We start from the raw sequence: 22,369 nt of genomic DNA, 5'->3' as shown, positions 1-22,369 counted from the left end.
GTCATATCAGTGTTGAGTGATTCGTCATTATGCTTATTATTTTCTGCTGGTTTATTGAGTGAGGATGTCGCACGTAGTAGCATTTTCTTTTTTTTTCTTTTTTTTTGTATTTAAAGTTTAGCCTTAGGATCTGAATTCCTCTTTGGGTTAATGACGAACAGCAAATTCAGTCAAAGAAACAGTTGCAGGAAGACGAGCGCAATCTCAACCGAAACCACCTATTGCTGTGATTTCCACAAGAAGCACATCTGGCTTGGGCATGTGTTCCGACAACACGTACCAAAAAAAAAAAAAAAAAAAATTGCTGTGTTTGAGATGAAAAGGTTATCAAGGCTTCTTGTCCTTATTGCTGGAGCAGATGCCTCCATTAGCTGAAGTATCAGTGGGGGCTAGAATTGGATGGATACGGGAAAAATCTCTCCCGTGATGCCGAATAGACTCCCTGAATTTCCTAATGGTTTATTCCAAAGAATTCATTCGGCTGGTCCCGGCTTCATCCTCTGTTTCTAATGATGGCACCACACAACCACATGTATATTTCTCATGAAACAGAGACCCTCGCATATTTGTCTCCCTTTGCAATCAGCTCCGGTGGCTGTCGACAAGGGACGAGGAACGAAGCGGCACCTCGTCACCTCACCTCATCCGTGTTAGTAAATTTGTAGGTGGAGGACAATTTTCACATCCCGCTTTGATCATAATCCCTATCTACAGACACCGACTGCCATGTACAACAGAAATTCCCAGCATACCATAGTGATTCCCATCCATCTTTAGTGAATGGACCTGCGCCTTTCATCTAGTCTGTACCCAGGAAAAGGCAAATTAAAGGCTCATTGAGGGCACTGTGGGATGATGTACGCACACAGACACTTGAACATGTATCAGCGTTAGATTTGCTACCTCAAATGACTAAAACCATCCTTGGAAAGAAAAAAAAATGACATGTATTGCAGTGTTTTAATTTAGCCCAAGTCCCTTCTTAACATCAACAGCTTCTGACCTATACTGCAGCCAGATTCGCTTTCGAGGAGCAGTTGTCATCCCTATTTACACAGTCTGTGTTTTTTTTTTATTATTATTTGTTAGGGTTAGGGTTAGGATTGAATTTTTTTTAATTCAATCTGTGAATATATTTTTCATGAAGCTATTGATTGATTAGTAATAGTGCTAAGGATCAATTGGCTGGTGATCATTATTGGCCAATATACTACCTAAATACTTTGCTCTGCAGCCTCTATAAAAGCCAATCAGATGATGCACCAATTGCTCCATAATTTCCCAGCGCTCACTCCAAATAGGATCAAGCCCCGGATACGTGGTCTGCTTTGTGATGTCTTGGCTGCAGGATTGAAGCAGCAGAATATCGCAGCCTTGTGCCCCCGGACAAAGGGGCACAGACTCCCTCCCTCGTGTGCTTTGTTTGTATGTACGCTGGCATCAGCAGCCAGCGAATCACAAACGAACATCTACCTACTGAAGTCAGTCATCCCTCAAAGCAGACAGGCGTCACCTCTTTTTTCTTTCTTTCTTTTTTTGTTTTGGCAGCGTCATAAAAGCTGTTTTTCTGCCAGGGCTCAAGCAGCACGAGTCTACCTCTGTGCACCGCGCACACGTGTACGACAAGTGACAGACAGATGAAATTCACAACCAACAACCAAATAACCATGTGCAGAATACACCAGCAACAATACGTCCAGTCCTGAGTCATCTGTCATTCACGGATGAGGAGCTGCACAGACTGACGGCTTGAGGAAGGGAAGGTTTCCTGTAGCGTTCCATAAGACAGCGAAGTTGCCCGAGTCTCTTGGAGAGAAGGTTCTCCGTTGCCTGTCCATTCATGATTGATAACAGTTTGTTCAGCGAGCAACTTTTCAGCACAAACAAACTAAATAATCATACAGGAATGGACACAAGAAACATTAATAACAATAAATGAGAAAATAATAAACAATAACGTAAACAAACTAAATATTCCATCATCTATGTCCGAAAAGGAGTGTGAAGAAGTACAAACTTATTTTATCCCACCACTTCTTAATAGATCAATGATATATGTATTTGCTTCCTGTCAGTATAATAATAATAATATCTTTATATTGTATACACACACACGCAAACACACATACATGCATGCACATATAACATACACACATTACCAAAGATAACACAAAATAATACAAAAAAAAATAACAAAACCTAAATAACAGTAACACCCATCACCCAGTGTCTGTCAAAACACTGTTTTCATTTCTGTACCTTGCGAGAATCCTCTCTTTATATATATATATTTTTTAAACTGTCTTATATTTGAACATTCCTTGAGCGTCTGCTCCAACTGTTCCATAGTTTAACCCCACAAATCACTCCTGGGTAACTGAAAAAGATATTTTTGTGATTTCTATTTTTTTTTATTGGCCCTCAGTGGAACCACACCCAGTGAATATAAATGAGTCAAAACAAGTATTTTTTGATGCGGCATCAGACAGAGCCTGTAATGGGTGTCTATGGGATTAGCCATCGATGATCGTCTGCAAAGATGCAGACCTCTGCAGAATAGTCGACTAATCTTAACACCGGACTAAATAACAAGCGTTACTGCCTCTGTTAAACTTTCATTCAAATTCCTTTTGAGCGTTGCTCACTTTAATCTGCCAGTTGATAGTTTTGAGTAGGACTTAACCTCATGCTAATTAAAATTAGAAAGTCATCGTACGTGTGTTATTATTATTTTTGTGCAAAACATTGGTTAAAAGTAAAATTAATATCTTTTTTTTGCTTAGTTTTATAGTTCACTTTATAATTATCAAAGATGCATTAGAAAGATGCGTTGCCGTACTATCCATTAGTTCTGCTCTACAGAGTCATTATTGAGTCCTTGTCTAACAAAAAAGAAGGCACTGACCCCCCCAACCAACAGTCACACAGAACTCACTGAAATAGTTCAAATATTAATGTTCCTGTCTTATTGTTTTAAGGCTCAAAAATTGGTCAGATCTGAGCTGTGGTGTTGGCGCGTAGCGTTTGTGCTGCTGTGGTTTCATTCTTCTAAGACGTTCGTCTTATCTCTGCTTAAAGAATTCCATCACGTTTCAGTGATTTTAATCATGTCTGGCAGTGGGAGTCGCACTAATTTGGATGCAATGTGCAAATAATCGTATTTACAACACCATGTTGCGGTTCCAAATATGCTCTAAAATCCCTAGAGTTATTTTTAATGTTATTGTCATGATTTACCGTCTGCACATTCCATGAGTTGTCCTAAAGTTTGTCAGGTTTATATGTATATATAATTAAATAACCCAAACATAAAGGCATTTCTGCTTCATTTTTAAATAGAAAAACGGCAACTCTTCTTCGTTAGGGGAACAAACTAGGTAATACTAATGTGTTCGGTTCAGTCGAGGTTTTCACATAAATTACCAACTTCCTCATTCTGTGACATTCCCCCTCTGAAAAGGTGCATTACTGTCAGTTTAAAAAGCTATTACAGAGTACATGTGTACTCTGTAATAGCTTTTCATGTCCCATGTTCCCATACAGTACAGTATGTGTAATCTCATATTAAAGATGCATTTCCCATTTCCCTTCTTCTAGAAGAAGGTCAGCATGCTCGGTTACATTCACGCTTATCAGAGTCTATCAGAGTGATGGCAAATCATCCATAATGACTGTAGACTTTGGATTAACTGAAAGCACAATAAATAAAATTTTAAAAGAACATTTTGCTTCGTTTTGTTCTTCTCAAATATATTCAAGATTCAAGATCACTTTATAGATCCCCACAGGGAAATTGCTTTGTTTCAGGACAACAAAGAGCATACGTGAACCAGACATCGACATAGGAATAAGAGTCAAAAATAAAATAAGGTAAAATAAAATAAAAATAAAATAATCTACAGTCCAATCTATAGCCATTTTTACCTGGACTATACAGCATTTATGTACAGATATGAGATATATAGACATTTTAAAGTGTCTCAGTCCCAAAGTTTCTTGTTGCAGATCCAAAGTGTCTTAGTGTGATGTTATATAACGTGTATTTTGAGTGCAGATGTGCAATCAGCCAAACCATTAACCATTAGCCTGCTAACAGTTAGAGTTGAACATCTTGAACGTCTTCATCAGATGGGCGGTGAGGGCCACCACTCTGTAGTCATTCATCTCAGCCGGCCGCCTAACTTTAGGGACCGACACCAGACATGATGATGTCTTCCACAGAACCGTTGTCCTCCCCAGCTGGAGGCTGCTGTTGAAGACGCACTGGAGGGGCACAGCCAGGTGCTGTGGTATTTGAGTGGTCGTAGCCTCCTGAGCTCCGTCCTGTACTGTGAATATATTGGCTCCAGACAATAGACTGCTACGTTAGGACTGCAGACTTATGAAACATTCAGGATGTCAGGACCTTTCCCACTGCTATTTGCACCATCCTGCTCAGATCAATATACACACGCCTTAATAGAGCCTCTGTACTCCATGGACAGCACCGGCACTTCATACCTCTTCAGTTGCCCAGTTGCAATTTTATGATATCTGCTGCAAGGCAATAACATTTTTTTTAAGTAACTCAGCTGAAGTTGATATGTAATGGATTATAAATGTTTAGAGGTTTGAGTATTGGGGAGACTTTTCCAGAAAAAAAAAGCTTATTTAGGCTAGGTTTGGGTGTATTCACATTCTCCCTACGTGTTAATATTAATCAGTAATACAAAAACTCTTAAATAGCTGCCCATTAATTACTGACACACTTCCCTTTTCAGTCTGTCGTTCTCATACATTCCAAAATCAGTCTAGTTTAGAGGTCAGGTCATAAATATTAAAAATGCATAATGTGGTCAGGGAGTCTGGGATCGGTCTTTTTAATGAGGTGTGATTTGGGTATGACTGCTGTTTTGTGTTTTGTTTTTTTAATACTTCAGTGAGTACCAGTAAACTCAGACCGGCGCCCACTTTGTATGATGATGGCGAATCTCTGAGTTTGGACTCCTCCTGCTTGTGAGGCTCTGTGTTAGCCTTCCAGCCACTCCTGAGGGTCAAAACTTGGATGCTAAAAACTCCACCAGTTTAGCCATGAACTGTGTCTGTCTGACGTTTTGTGCAAGGGCAGGTAGTTTGTAGCTGTATTATTCTATTACTTAAAAGTTGCTGACTGATTCGCAAACTGTGGTGATAGTAGTGAGATCAGACTGAACCAGAGCAAAATAACGAACTGAAAGATGCTAGGAGCATCAATCGACAATCTACTCATTTCACATTACGTGGTTTAACACTTGTATTGTCTTCTAGGTTAAATGTGGCCTGTCAGAATTCTACAAAGAAGTGTCTAATGTACACTGATCAGGCATAACATTATGACCAACTTCTTAATATTGTGTAGGTCTCCCTTGTGTCTCAAAAACTGTTGTGACTCATCAGAGAATGGACATGGGTCTTCTGAGGGTGTCTGGAAACAGGATGTTGTTAGTAGGGGTCTTTGGGACAAATGGGTTGAGGGGAGAGTCCTCTGTGGATCATCCCACAGATACTTGATCAGTTTGGGATCTGGTGAATTTGAGGCCAGGTCAACACCTTGTGATGTTCTTCATGTTTTTTGAGTTGTTCCAAAACCATTTTTGTGTCTCTGAGTCCGGCTGCATCCTGCTGGGGATGACTGATGCCATCAAGGTGTGTCATTGCTGTGGGGTGGGGGGTGTCTGGTCTGGTTTAGGTGGGTGCTACATGTCTAAGTAACATCCACATGAATACCAGGTCCAAACGCTTCCCAGCAGAAAACACAAGATGGTCAATATCTTTACTTTTCCTGTCAGTGGTTCTAATGTTGTGGCTGATAGGTATATGTTAATTTATTGAAAAGAAGTTGGTTAACAATGTGTAACACCAAATTAGGTGAAGGAGTCCAAAGTTGGCATGGTTGGCTGGAAGAAATAGGAAGGATAATCTGATCTATTGTTACAGCGATGACATTATTTACTCTTTAAGATAGGAACAGTTTTACTTTCATATGGCTCTGAAAGTACGTGTTATCTGAGACATACAGCAGCATCTTTCACATGTTGAAGGAGGAGAGTGATGTTAACCATTATTTAAAAAAAAATCAGAAGCTTCCAAACATTTTGCGACATTTTCCCACAAGAGGCTCAACAGATAAGCAGGCCTCATACCGCTGAAACGCGTCGGTGATTGTTCTGTTTCCAGATTTGTGGATTTTGTGCTTTTCCTGTGGCCATGTTTAGGGATCAGAAATCAGAAACGGCTCACATGAGCTCAGGGTTTTATATCTACTCGCACTGTTGAATTAATTCACTCGGGCACACCAGCTTTAACCCTGTGTGCATCTATATTTGAGGTTATCCGTCCTTTTCATCGAACAGTGCCAGCTACCCAACAGCTGCCACGAGTTGCTGTTTACACACAACAAGTTGCTACAGTCTGGAGGGGCACCGCTGCCTAACGTCAAGAAACCACTTGCAATGCTATATGCTTGTTTGCTATAGATCACAGTTATCAGCAGCATCCAGCTGAATGTTAATGGGTGCCGTGTGTCCGTAAACACCATCCGACACTGTGAACCATCGCGCACTTTTTCTACTGACCTAATTCTGCAGCCGCTTTCAGCACCAGTCCAATGAAATCAATGTGTTTCCCAGAAATTTATGAGATTGATCCGTTTAGTGTTTATGACTGAGGTGCATTTGTCCGTGATATATCATTCATTCTTTAAATTATGGCAGTAAAAGAGCCATGGAGGCCAAGATCTGCCAGAGTAGATCAGACCCAAGGTGCAGGTTGTGTAAAGACGCCCCTGAGATAGTCCAGCACATAGTAGCAGGGTGTAAGATGCTTCCCGGGTCAGCGTACGTGGAGAGGCACAACCATGTGACTGGGATTGTGTACAGGAGCATCTGTACCCAGTATGGAAGAGAAGTACCCAAGTGCCATTGGGCCACACCGCAGAAGGTGGTCGAGAACAACATGGCCATGATTCTGTGGGACATCAGCTTCCAGACTGACCAACAGGTCCTGGCTAACTAAACGGACATAGTGGTGGTGGACAAAGAGGAGAAGAAGAGGGTGGTGCTGATAGATGTGGCGATACCAGCTGACGCCAACATCAGAAAGAAGGAACATGAAAAGTTGTGAGAATTATCAAACCGTTCAAAGAACAGCTGGAACGGATGTGGAAAGTTAAGGTGAGCGTGGTCCCCGGGGTAGTAGGGGCACTCGGTGCAGTGATCCGCAAACTGGGAGAGAGGCTCCAACAGATCCCAGGAACAACACCTGAAGCCACAGTCCAGAAGAGAACAGTCCTAGGAACAGCTAAGATACTGAACCCCTCAAACTCCCAGGCCTCTGGTAGAAATTCTATATAAACCAAGACTGCTTCGTATTTCAGAAACTATAATTACCTAATTAGCCACTAGTAATTACCATCATTAGTGGCTTGTGTGTTTTTGACACATGCTGTTGCAGGTTATGCCTTTCTGGATTGGGCACCATTGTCGTATGTTTAACGTCAGCTCCTTATGATTATTGTTGTGAGTAGTGTTGTGTGTTGCACTACCAACCTGTCATATTTGCTTTATTGCAGTACACTGCAATACGAAAAAAAAAAACTAAAACATTTGTACAGTACATGATATTGATTGTCAGAGAGCTGTTTGAATGTTGAAAATAGCTGAAGTGTGAAGAACTATTTCAGTTTTTGTGTTTGAGCTGTTGCTAGGTTAGTGCGATCGATGTACTGTAGGTGGAAATGTGATAAATTACAAATATATACAGCATGGTGAAGCACTTAGGTTGGTCAGTCCAGTCATTTGTGTAAAGATTAAAAAAAAAAAAAAAGAATAGCCAAAGAACATAAGTCTTTGAAATAAACAGTATGATTTTTTTACAGAAGGGAAGTTATAAATGTGTATACTGACAATGTAAGTTGATTGATTTTTATTGTTAGTTATTTTTACAGTCATGTAATAGTGATAGAATAGAGTATCACCTACTGGATTCCACTACAGGTCTTCTTCTTTTTATTCTTCTTTAATTAATTCTATGAAATAGTCAAAATGTAATGTCTTTTTATACAATCGCACTGTGTGTGTGTGTGTCAGTATATTTTCTAAAGGCCTTTGGATTCTGCTCATGCATGGCAGAAAATACGAGGAGGGTAGAAACCCCAGATGGATGTCTCATGATTTTCAGCCTGTCAGCCAAACTGGCTACTTTTCCCAGTCAGCCCGAAGCCCCATGGGTGTTTAACTAAACTGTCCATGAACTTGAAAGTTTCAGACCAGCTTCTGCAACATTATCCAATTGTTTCGTAAAGATGACTCCAGCCTACGTGTACTCGTTAGCTCGAACATTAACCCCTTTTTATTTCGAAAGTATGTATAGTTATGTGTCTTGTCGCATCGGTCTTTGGGGACAGTACATACTGAGACAGACGGGCGCCACCAGCCATGCACACTTTCATAAACACTGAGCTACAATTAGGAGACAGTGGGAGTGCATTTACAGGATTTTTCATCCAACGCGAGTAATTGTTTGGCTGCAGACTTCTTGGGTTTTGCTGGCCAAGCATTAGTGTTTCAGAAATGAGATGACCCTATTATGGTTATTGGAAAGAATTGGACGGGCTGTGGGGTGTATTCCTCAACAGCAGTACCGCTGCTGACTTTTTAAAGGGAGTGAGGAAGAGTTGTCCAATCGACACTAATTACGCACCTTAATGTGAATAACACGAGCAGCGTCACGTGCTCGGCGTGTTTCGTGATTATAGGATTATTCCAACGAGAACGGGTTTTTATCACAGCACACAGGATCATAAACAAAGGCTGGCCATTCATTTTGATTTTGATTCATTTAGCCTTTATTAATCACAATTCACATAAATCTGAGTTTTATATATTTCAGTTTGCATGGGACAGATTATTGTATTCTCTGTTCCTGTTTTTTTTTTCTTTTCTCTTTATTGCTTCGACAAACCACAGTCAAAGATGTGTCAGGTTAAAGAGACATTTTTCTCCATGTGTCACACTACGTTCAAGGCAAACAAATGGCCCTAGCTTTCTTGTTGTGCCATACTCCTTCCCTCGCATTACACGGCTTTTCTAAGCTCTGACTCTAATTCTCTTCTTCTCTTTAGTAGATGATGACGGAGTGTGCGGCAGGTCTCATTTTTGCTTGGCACTGGCCATTACATTGTCAAAATGACAAACTATGACAGTGGCTGGCATGTAGGCTGACACAAACTAATATACAGTAAATTCGGTGAGTGACATCATGACAGCCCGCCATTAAACTTGGTTGGTGAACGTGCTACAGTCTCCGTGGCTCTAAGGGAACCTGTACAGCTGTTTCTCTGTAGTTCTAACACCAAAGTAATAAGCCTGAGCATGACACGCACGCACAAGGTGTGAGGTGCGTTACCTCGTTTCGTGTCTGGCGGTCATCTTCCCAGTGACCCCATTAGCTGTCTCAACAAATTTTGGAAACACCTTTTCAGATGTGTGATGTGTTAAAATGCCAGAAAGGTGCCGGCATGTACAGTTTGTCAGGAACACAACTCTTCACTCTGGACAGGTCCGGCTCCAGGTCATTCCAGTGTGAGCGGATTCATTATGTGGGCATTTTGATTCATGTGAATATTCAGTGCTTTGTCAAGCACGGAGACCTTTCTGGCATCTTCTTGGCTTCTGTTTGACATGTATTATTTTCTCTTGATATCCAGTCCAGAAAAGGCATTTCAATGAACCATCCTAATGTCTATCTGTCTTGGATATAGCTAATAACTCTGGGAAATACACATTATAATACATATAATTGGCATGCAATAAATAAATAAAAAAATAAAGATGCTCCTTTTGTAATTAGTTTTGACTAGTGTCTAGTAGGGACTGTACACATTAGTCGACTTTACCCCTGTGCCATGGCTCTTTAAGCAGGAAGCCGACTAGTCGCCAGTCACATGACGGTAACAACATGGATGCCTCTGAGAAGACCGGTGAGGAGCCCAGTGGGTCGTTGCAGCAAACTAGCAGTGGCTCATCAAGGGTGTGGAAATACTTCACTAAAGATGAAGCCCACACTACTGTGACATGCAGCATATGTAAGTCAAAAGTACATCAAAAGTACTACTGCAATGCACGCTCATGTGAAAAGGCAACAGAGGAACGGTCGAAATCCTCTGGACAACAGACAATTAACAACGTCACCTGCAGTAACAGAGAGAAGGAGGTCAAATTATATAGTGTGTTGTGCTCTATTAGTTGACATTAATGTTGTGGTTGTAGGTTTTTTTGGGGGTTTTTTAATGGAGCTGCATATTAGAAATGTCACACTGATGGTGTTTATGGTGTTGGCTACGTGTAACAGTAGTTTGTGTTCAGGCTTCAGTAAACTTGCAGAAAAGCATATATATATATATATATATATGTATGTATATATATATAGATTTAATTGCATTACTTTCTACAGAGTTTTTATGTGTGATGTGAACGACTAGTCGGCTTCAAAAATGGAGTATATTCCATGTTTCTGAACTGGCACAGTCATTCAGTCAATAACAGTCTGACCCTGTGAGCAACACTCAACCCCATTTACATAATGAAGCAGAAACACAAAAGAAAAAGAAATACCTGCCGCACAGAAACTATTTGGCTAGACGGTCTGCATTTATCGCTATCAATACTTAGACTTTAGGAGGTTGTAGCAAAGCATCTGATTTTCTGACACACTGCCAACCAGCTTTTTCAGTAGCTTAAAAATGGATGTGTTGAATATTGTCAGTGGCCCCTACTATCGGGCGTTGTTCCAAAATCACTTCTATGAAAGCAATTTTCCACTTGGTTCAATATTAAATACTTACAGACCCATTTCTAATCCTCTCTGCTTTGTAAGAAGAGATTTCCGTCTGGTTGCAGACAACATCGTGGCACCGAGGCCGCACTGATTTCCTGGAATACTGATTCAGGTAAAACATCAGTTATAGTTTTCTTTGATCTAAGAGCAGCCTTTCGTACATGGACCATAAAATAGTACACACAGAGGGTAAAAGTAGGTGGGATTATGTGGCAGCTCTTGCACCAATTAGTGACCAAAGACCTGAGCATATCACCCTGACAAATGACTCTTGGAACAGACCTGTTCGGGCTTTACATGCTTTTAAGACAAAACATGCGTGACGGCAGCATTTCTTATCACAACAGTACCGACAACAATAGGATTTCACAGAATAAGTACTGAATAGGACTCACTCTGCGAATGCTTATAAGAAGTAAATAGCTGGAAGCAATTACATTACCTCCAATTAAATAAACAAAAATTAACAAGCAAAACCAATATCATATTTTGCAGGGAAAAGAAAGGAGGGAATTTAAGTGATTCAGATCAGCTTCAGTGACCACATCGAGGCAGCAGGGCTCCAAATGGGATTTAGAGAAACTCTTTCCAAAAAACCCATTCCAGTATTAGTTTTCCTCCTCCTCCGATGTTAACAGACTCAGAACAGCTTTAAGTTTGTCATGAAGGTGTTGCCAAAGAAAAAGGCTTGCGAGGGCAGAGTGGAATCATTAACATCTAAATTTACATTTGGTAATTGGACAGAACTCATTTATCTGTTTGTCAGCCATTCTTTTCAATGTACTATCATTCTTTTGTATGTTTGTTGCAAGTCGTCCGTTATGCTTTTTTGAAAAAAAAACAAAACAAAGCTATTACCGTCTTGGGCAGTTCCTAAAAAGGCCAGCGAAAAGCCTCAACAAAAGCTGCAAGGAATTGGTTTAAATAGCTAAAAAATAAAGAAATGAGCCGAGTGAAACAGGCCACATGCACAAGAGGCAGTGTAAGGCAGAGCAGCAAAAAATGTGAGGTGACAGCGAATTAATAAAATCTGCTGGCTCTCTCTCTGATCACACTTTCTCCAGTGCCATCCACACATTGGCGCACTGTGTGCCGTTGAGTCCCACGGTTTAACATACAGATTTTGAATCCTGTAAAACAGTCTGCCTCGAGTACTTAAGGTAACTAGTGGGTAGAAGTCGATGAGCGGCTGAGAATCTACGTTTAATGGTAATAAGAGTGACCTGTAAAACTTAACTCTTCAACAGGAGGTCTGCGACCCCTAGGGGGTACGTTGAAGTACTGCAGCGGGGTGTAAAGTATTTGGTTGATTAGATATTTTTTATATACACATATATATATATATATATATTTTCCCCCACAAATTAAAATTTCTTTAAATGCGCATTAATGTGAATCCAACATATTTCATTAAAGGGATAAATAGAGGCAGACGACCTTATCTTTCAAGCACCGCTCCACTCACTCAGGGATACAGGAGCTGTCTCAACATCACACCGTTTCACACAGAGCACCACACTAGACTCGTCAATCTAAGCCTCCTGTACACATTAGGCCCCGCCCCTATTGCTGCTGAGCCAATCATGAGGTCGCATATTACACACTGACTCCGTCTGGTTCCCCGCAATTGGCCGAGAGCCTATTCAGCCCCCGGGTGAAATCCCAGAGGCACGCTGGAATATTAGCAGAAGAGAAGCTAACATGTATGCTTATGTCAGGTGTGTTTATGCTTACAGCAGTTGCGCCTGTGTATTATCTCAGTATTAATATTTAATTAATGTTGAATGCACAATGATACTAATGTATATTTTATGCATTAGGCCAAGTTTAATATTGAACACATATAGTATAGTAGGTACAGGGTTCCTACTTAATCCTGCTGTAAAGCATCTTTTGCTGATGCATCCGATCTGTAACAAATCTACATTTGAGCCAGACTGAAGTGGTGCAGCATTTACTCTCACCACTGGTTCCTGCAAACACAGGAGAACACGTCATGCTCTTAGTGTTGCCTTTTTCACGTGCGCATCTCCGTGCACGTTTCTTCTCCACGGACTAGCGTGAGGACCTACGCTGGGCAAAAGACGAATCCAATTAGCCTGTCTGTGACATACAGTATGGAACAGTGTTATCACCAGGAAGTGGTTTACGTCCTCTTTCAGCGTGTTATTGTGTCAGTAGTGCCGGGGAAATGGCAACATGTTAAAAGATACCAGACAGTGGCAATTACCCCGTGGTAGAATCACAACATTCAAGTTCCCGTCATAGCTTCGACCTTTTAATCTTTCCGGAGACCATTAAAGTGTCACGGTATAGAGGCCCTCATTATAACGTCCCGCTTTTATGTGCTTTGCTCTTCAACATATCATAGCAGCTCGCTGACAGAGCTTACATGTCTGAGATTGCTTCACCTACTTAGATAACGCTGAACGTATAATCACGAGTGAGATTAAGGAGTCAGCATGTGGGAAGTGTCCATCTCGTTTTTTAAGCATCCCGTAATGTTATTTATTTATTGGGTTATTTGACCACTACAAACCTGAGTGACTTCTTAAAAAAATACAGATTTTCTTCACTTCTCTCCCAGGCCACGGCCACTATCGAACTACTGGTGGAGCTCTTCTTGCAAAAGAGAGAATCGAAGGTTTATTTTGATTCTTTTTGTTTCACAAAGTTTTTTTCATCTGGTGTTTTTTTTTTTTTTTCCTGGTTCTTCTTATATATATCACACACCAAAGACAACTCCTCCATGACCACTCCAGACACGAGGATAGAGTATCCTGGCCTGAGAGTGAATGACATGGAGCCCACAGCAGTGTTTTTTTATTTATTTATTTATTTTTACAGACATATCTCTTTTTCCCGTCTCACTCTCTCTTCCTCTTTCCGCCTGTCTATCTTTCGGCCGGTCGGTCGGCCCATTTTTGCCTTTCAGGGGATTTTCATTGGCCACGTCTCTCCTGCAACTCCTGTGCGCAGTCTCTTGTTACCATAACAACCGGTGAATCCTGTGCCCTTCAAAACAATTAGCATTCAACACCGTCGCTCCTGCCAAGACTAACCACGTCCACCCATAACAGGAGCTCGTGGCTCCTGGAATAAAATGCAGCGTAAAGAAAATATACCGATGTCCCATGTGTTTCTAGCAGCAACAGACAGGGACTGAATGCTCTGTGTGCTTACAACACGTCCACCAACCTCAAGTGAAGGCCAATAGAAAATAACATAATCTGCCATAATTAGTGCATTTTTCCATGCTGGTAGTCTGACCCAGGGTGAATGGCTACCCAGACTTCTTCCTCCAAGCTACTGAAAGCTACACTGCCTTGATGGTTTCTTGCTGCTTTATTCCACTCCAGATTTTCTGGTGATATTACAAGAAGAGTGTAATCAACTCTTTTCATATCCTCTTAATTGAGATGCATGGGACAGGACTGGAGCCCGGGAGACCTGGGGGTTTATCATCAGTCTGATGCATTTTTGGCCCAAAATATAAACACTCAGACTGTTTCAGCAGAGGTTAATCTACGCTGATTCCAGTAGACCAGCATTAATCTGAGAGATACTTTAACTCCATTAGCTGAACCACTTTGCTAAACAGCTTAATTAAACCTTTAAGGGTTAAGAATTCCTTCAGTGATTGACTCTCTCACTCTTTGGATCACACTTTACACCAGCCGAGTATTAGGTCGTCAACCTTTTAAATACCTGGCAACCACTCTGAAATCAGGCATTAGGTATTCAGCACAGAACAGATCTAAAAAGGTCTCCAAGTCTCACTTGAAAAATAGATTTTTTTAATCTCAATGGGACTTTTTCTTGCTGAATAAAACCTAAATAAAATCTCATTTCATCTTCTACTACTGCTTATCCCCACTAGGGTCGCAGGGGTTGCTGGAGTCTATGCCATCTGTCATTAGGTGAGAGGCGGGCTGGACTCAAACCCGGACCTTCTCGCCGAGCCACTGTGCCGCCCGGCTAGATAAAATAAATAAACAAAAAAATATACTAAGTCCATAACAAGTATTCTCCCCGGTTGGATGTTTTCCCCATTTGTTGCTTTTATATATGAAATATGGTCCCTATAATTTGTCTTTTTTGACAAAACTTTGCAAAAACTGAAAAATGATTATTACAAACTAATTCATTAGACATATAGAGAGTAAAAGAAGTGTTAAAATAGGTGGGTCACTTTAAAGCGGGTGAATTTTCATGCGAACGGAGGATGCCAGTGGTGTCACAAACAGTGAAATGGATATAACCTGAGTGCAGCTGACGTGTGTCAAGTGATTGTAGAATAAAAACAGCTGTTTCTGGGACGTCCTTTCTCTGGTTCATCAGTGTTCCTAGTAGAGGTACCAACTAGTCGACCAGTCTCAATATCACCTGCGGTAAAGGAGAGAACGAGGCAGCAAATCTCTGCTGCTTTGCACAGAAAAGGCTTCAGAGATATAATGCTTTTTTTCTTTTTTTTTTAAATCTGGCTACATTATATTATCTGACTATTAAATGCTACTGACGGAGTCGAGTTACAAAGGCAGCTCATATCTGCAGCCCACAGTACTAATAATCCCATTTATGTTCAGTTCTGTTGTGTTCTCTTAGTTGACATTGTTGCCGTGGTTGTAGAGTGTGTTTTTTTTTTCTTGACTAGTGAGAGTCACATGTCAGACTGACGGTGTTGATGGTGTTGACTTGGACTATGAGCGTCAGTAGTTTGTGTTCAGGCTTCAGTTTCCTTGCAGAAAAGATTCCATAGCTTCTTCTGTGTAAAACACTATATAATGTATTCAGGTCAAGAATATAGATTTCATAGCTGCAAAGCATTACTTTCTACTGGGTTTTTATGAGTGACGTCATCAACTAGTCGACGTCAACTTGACTTTTACCACTTATTAGTTAATGAGCCCCTGATTCCTACTAAAATTAATACATGAAGACAAAAGAACACTCCAGGCAACTTAGAGAAAAGAAATCATTAAAATCTAATTTTAAAGGAAGTATAGAAAACAAGAAAAACACTGGGAATCTCATGGAGTGAGGTTAATTCCATCAAGAAATGGAAGGCGTACAAGAAGGAAAGTGAGGGAGCCTACGGCCACTCAGGCCCTGGACGGTTTATAAAGGTAGAGGGGAACATGAATGTAGAAATGTATCGCTAAATCCTGGAGTCTTCAAGAGAATCACGACCTGGGAGAAGCTTTATTTTCCACCAGGACAATGAACCCAAGCATACAGCAAAAGCAACACAGAAATGACAAAGAGGCAACAAGGTGAATGTTCTGGAGTGGCCAAATCAAAGCCGAGATCTCAATCCAACCAAGACTTTGTGGCTGGACTTGAAAAAAAACATTCACACCCGCTCCCCAAGCAGCCTGACGGAGCTCGAAGCGCTTTGCAAGGAAATATGGAGGACAAATTGCAGTGTCCAGATGTGCCATCCAGACTGAGACCTGTCCACACAGACCTGGTGCTGTAATTGCAGCTTTTTATAGGCACATGCTTTGTGAACCTTTTGATGTGCTGTCACTATTGTCACTGTTGTTGACTTGCAGTTGCAGATACATTTGTTTAGAGCGGTTAACATTTTTCAGACGGATCCACAATGCATTGTAATAAATGTGTCCCATTCATGTTTATCGCAGTCTCAGTGGCAGGATTCTCTATTGCCACTTGCCGTGTTTCTATAAAGGCGGTACACGCTGTATGTGTATGTGCAGTCTGAAGCATTACATGATGAAAGGTTGATGGGGAAACGCCAAAGTGAAAAGGAAAATCATTGTAAACTTGCACAAAAACAGGTTTTACCCTCGCTTCAGATGACTTCAACCTTTTCAAATGAAACCATTTAACTTCTTCCATGTAAAACATTAAATTCAATCTCTTAACGTTTTTTGCCGTGTGTGCTCTTTGTTGCATGCAATACAATTATTGTAAGCTTTCATCTATGGAAAGTGTTAAAACACGATGAGTAGGAGAACAAATAATTACAACTTGCCAAATTAAGTTTTCTCTCTTTTTTTTTATTACATGTAACCTGGTCCATACTGCCATGTTCACACGTACATATTTACACTTATACTTTTTCTCGCTTGCTTCAAATTCATTCCACCTTTAAGTGGTTACTGAAACATCACCATCCCATTTTACGACATTCCTTTTTGAAAGGTTTTGTTGACTTCTTTCAGTTCCTGAAACACTTTTCACTGAACACGGAACACGACCTATTTGAAGTTATGCACCACAAATTACAAAGTGTGGAATTAGGTTCTTAAAGCTTGGAGAAAGTGGAGACCTGTTATTCATCCAATAATGCAACTGCTACATACTTTTTCTTCCTACTGAAGTTTACTTGGCTTGATTATCAATAATAAATGAAAGTGCGTGTTACATATTGCTTTAACTACATGATAATTGGGTTGTGGTTCCCAAGGGGGGCAGGTTTAGCATAGTCTATAGTGCACCCATATTCATCCCAGTAGCCCCGGAGGAACTGGGGGAAAGTTGGCAGAAGAAGTTTTTGGTTGCACAGAAACTTTTATCTTAACAAGAATTAAATAACTTTTGCAAATAACATTTCTTAAAAAAATAGTTCCATAAGTTCACTGTGTTAACAGTGTTCTGCCTTTTGAATAGTCTGTCTAATGATGTGTGATGGTACCTCATTGGCATCTTCATGCTGTTGGAAGATAAGAAATCAGAACTGCGTCCACACACAGCACAGACGAAGCTTCAGAGGCATTGAGAGCGGCAAACGAGCAAGGAATATCTGCGTAGATCTGTTTTATACTTCTTATTCACTCCCTTCAGCTATCTGTCTGACTCCTAGACAAAGGCCCCGAAAGAACACAAAAATACCACAGGACCAGGGGCAGATCTTCCAAAATTCTCTGGATCCGCCCATGCACAGGACGTATACCTCAACAGACTTATAGGTTAAAGCAGCATCTAAACCTATCTAGACAATCCATCAATTGTGTGGGAAAAGAAAAAAAAAAAGTTACATTACAGTGGAAAAAGACCATACCAAGCTCTCTCTCGGACCGTACCAAGCTCTAGCTGTGAGGGTCTGACCGGCAACACCGGCAAAGGTCATCGCCGCCTTTCAGCCAGTGTGAGGCAGATGGGAAGGGGAGGCATCATCGGCAGACGCCCATTTGAAAGACGAACCGCTGTGACAGAACAAGCTCTCAGAGGAAACAAGGGAACGCCGCGAGCCCCCTCTCCGCTCTCAAGATCTGTGCACGCGTTGTTTTCAATCGAGTTAGCGGTTCAGAATAGATTCAATCAATTAATGTGACATTGTTGCAGGCTGGCAGTCAAATGGAAATATTAAATCATCTTTCCAAGTGTTCTGGCACCGATACACCCCCGCAGAGAGCAACCGTTCGCTCGCTGAGAGTGATGCGGATTGATGCCCCAAAACACTCTAATTGCCTAATGAACCTTTTTTTTTTTTTTTTTTTTTTTTTTTAAAACAACAGGACTGTTTTGAGACGTAGAAGGCTGGAAGATGCGCCCAAAGTCAAACTCGAAGATGGCATGGAAAAATTAGTCATTTGACTCCTAAGTACTCGCTGCCTCGTTTTTTATACGCATTCTTCAAACAAATGAGCGTGCGATGATTGATGCTAAAATTGGTGGGGGATTTAGTGCATTGTCTGTGAGAGTCTTAGTGTACCATGAATGTCACACGAGCCAAAATGTACTGATTAACTTGACTGCGATGGATGAATGTTTGTGTATTTAATCACGTGTGAGAAATCTGGGACATGCTCTTCTTATTTTCCATGTGTCGTGCACAGTGCGATCGTCACTGATTTTTTATTTTTTTGTTAATGATATAATCTATTTATTAACACTGGAGTGTATTTCTCGTAGCCATAGGCACAGCTCACTGCAATGTTCTAACACCCACATATGAACTGATGAAAGATGTGTATTTTTTTTTATTTTAAAAATGCATTTATATTCAGCCTTTTTTTTTAATTTTATTATACTCATCCACATGCTCGCTGTCACACAGCATGTTAGGAGACTTCCGTTCTAGCACCACACTCTGATCCCATCACTCCTTTGTCACTCTAACCATTAGCACCTTTTCGCATGTGCTGCTCAAGGTGGGACTGTGGTACCTCATCATCCTATTATTGCATCTGATTCCAAAGCACTTGCAGCCTCTCTGAAAGCACCCGCTGGGCTGGCATTATGACGGTTTAGTTTTGTTCAGCGTGAACAGGCACAATGAAGGTTTCTTCTCCTTGACAGTATAGTGTGATCTCTGTCTGAAAGATGCTTCAGGTTTGGTTGTCCTCAATGCATATTATAATGTTTAATAATGCTGATAATTATAGAACAGGTTTGCATGAATCATCCATAGACTCATCGGGATTACACTGATCAGCCACAATATTATGACCACCAAAACAACGGCCTCCAAAACAGTTGTGACTCAGGAGAAACATGGACATGGGTCATTAGTGGGGGTCCTTTGGTCCTATGGGTTGAGGGGTGGGGCCTCTGTGGATCATCCCACTGATACTTCATCAGTTTGGGATCTAGAGAATTTAGAGGCCAGGTCAACACCTTGTGCTGTTTTTCTAGTTATTTCTAAACTGTTTGCGTGTGTGGTTCTAATGTTGTGGCTGATTGGTGAATGTGAAGGTGTGATTCTGGGAACTCCCTATATGTTGAAGGAAACTACTCAGTTTTTTTGAGTGGTGAGTGCTCATCAGCCTCTGACAGGAGATGCTTTAAATGTGACGGAGAAATCTGAAATGCCAGTCAGGCAAGTGTTCTCCAACACCTTTTCAGGATCGGGACATTTTGACACGTTAAAGTAAAATGAATAATTTAAACAAGCTTTTGGTCGTCAGTAGCTTTGTCCCAGATTATCTGACTCAAACACAAATTATCTCTATGGTGTTTTTTCTTTCTCTGCATCTGTAATTGTCAAGGTCATTCCAGTATCTCCCAGAGCTGTGGTTCCCAACCTTTTTTTTTCCTGTAGATCATATTCTAACTCTAAATTGCTTAAATTTACTTAATTTAACATTTATCATTGTTGTTATTATTATTTTAAGTCCTTCGTTCGTATTTAGGACACATTCTCCTAGCTTCATAAATTTATAAATTGTAACAGTGACATTGATTAACAAAAATGCCACCTTAGATGATGCCTTCATCCAACTCGGAAATTTCAGACTTCCCTAGTGTTCATGTTATAGGTTAACTTAGAGGAGATAAAATAAGTTTGGTATATCATCACCGTTTGCTGAACATTAAAATATGTGCAGCAGCTACTGTTATTTTGGAAGGAGTTATTTCTGAATTTGACAACTCTGAGCTGATTTTTTCCCAAATTGTCTTGAACGCAGCATCAGCTGCAGCTGGATCTCAACCAAGCGTCCCAAGACCCACCCCCAACCCTACTTCTGATTGGCTAGTGATGTTAGTTTGGAGAGGGAAAGCTGCCTTACTCTTATTCCACTGGTAGACGAACTCAACTCCTGACAATACTCCACATCAGCATTAAAAAAAAAAAAAAAAAAAAAAAAGTTTAATTGCGATCACGCGATGACAGAGATCCAGCACGGTGCTGGAATACTTTAAGCCCTGGACATTGTACATGTAGAGAGACACACACAATACTGGTTAAAAACTGGTGACTGCTGAAACAGGTGAAAAATGATGGTGAGCTCAGATCAGACAAGTTTTGGTGCCCCCCCTGGGATCTCTGGTGCCCCCCTTGGTTCCCAAACTGGGGTTTGGAACCACTGTCCTCGAGTACCTCTTGTAGCTCTCGTAGAATAACATGTGCCACTGCAGTATCAGCGTTGGCTCCATACAGAAATGTTCATTTCCATATCATCTCTAATTCCACACATTATACTTAGAATGTAACTTAGAATATGTCTCATTTTAAAAGTACATTTATACCATGTGAGAAAGTGTCAGAAACAAAGAAAGAAATCGGCAGCTGCACTTTCTAGATATTCTGTTTAAAGTTGCTCTTGAATGTGTACAGTATGACTGAACCATACATAAGTGTCAGGGTTACACCCAGCCCAGCCCCGTGCAGCAGTTTATCTGTTGTACATGTTGTACCAAACTGTTTTAGGACCTCATTAAAAACAAGACACTATATTCCCGAGGCAGGGATCCTGCCGACTACTTTTTAACCGACTTTTTGACGGACACTGAACTGTTTTCTAAAAGCAGAAAGCGTGACGGAATATAAGGTTTAAAGAGATTAGAAAGACATGCCCATTTAAAACGTCAACAGAAGCACCTGAAGTCAGATTTGACGTGGCCAGATGCCAAGTGAAGGGGAGCTGAAACTGTTTAAATATGATCCCATTTTTTGTTTAAAAAAAAAATAGCAGCAGCATTGTGACGGCAGCCTAATCCTCTGAATATATATATATATTTCTGGTTGCATGATACATTTCATATTTGTCTAAGCTCCGTCTGAGCGGCTTTTGTCCCCAGATTTGAACAGCAGGGATGAAAATCCTCCTCTGGCATCCACCCTTATATCACTCAGACGTTTTTGCGTCTTTGGTATCCTGTGACACGGGGACTGAGACCAGATATTCTGTGATAGCAGAGATTCTAGTGACAACAGACACAGAAATGGGTGTTTTAACCCCACGGTGTCATGGATTACAGGGATTATCTTTCAAAGCACTCTGCCCGTCATTTAAACTATACTCAGCAATGTGTCATGCATTTTTGCACTCTCCAAAAAAGAAAAAAAGAAAAAAAAAAACAGGTAGCTACATCAGCACCGATTTCTAAACAAAACAAATGGCTGGACTTGTGAAATTCTTGCTGTGTGTTCAAAAAAAAAAAGGAATGACAGCAGTGTGGCTGACCACGGGAGGGGAGTGATGCCTGTAAGAGGGGGTTTCATTTTTCACACAGTCAAAGATTCCGAGAAGCCTTTTAACATCACTAGCATAAACCTGACAAGAAACCTGTGCACAGAAAACAAACTCTACTTTGGGTGAAGTCTGTCACAAACAAAGAGGCATTTTACAATTTTAGAACTGATTATGAGTAGGGTGGATACCATAAGTCATAGCTCTTCAACAGGGGGTCCACGGAGGTGGCAAAATATTTGGTTGATCAGACATTTTTTATATTATTATATTATATAATATAATATACTGTTGCATGAGTTTAATATAGAACACATATAGTAGGTAGGGGGTCCCTACTAGGGCTGCACGATTCTGAAAAAAATGTGAGTCACGTTATTTTTTTGTTTTTTTTTTACTTAAAAATTGACGATTTTACGAATTGTTCATTGCACTGATGAACTTTAACAAAACAAAACAAAAACAAAACAAAAAAACTTTCAAATGGTCATTCAAATAGAGAATCGAACATTGAGATTTCCTTAGAATGTAGAGCATACATTTGAACAATAGGCTTGTTAACCATCCATTTAACTCTCTTTACCGCTGACTTCTCTCTGCTTCTCTCCTTCACTGTTTCCACACACTCAACT

This window comes from Mugil cephalus, chromosome 2 (assembly GCF_022458985.1).
Source record: "Mugil cephalus isolate CIBA_MC_2020 chromosome 2, CIBA_Mcephalus_1.1, whole genome shotgun sequence".
NCBI lineage: Eukaryota > Metazoa > Chordata > Actinopteri > Mugiliformes > Mugilidae > Mugil > Mugil cephalus.
The sequence above is the reverse complement of the archived record's forward strand: the minus strand, read 5'-3'. Positions refer to the sequence as shown.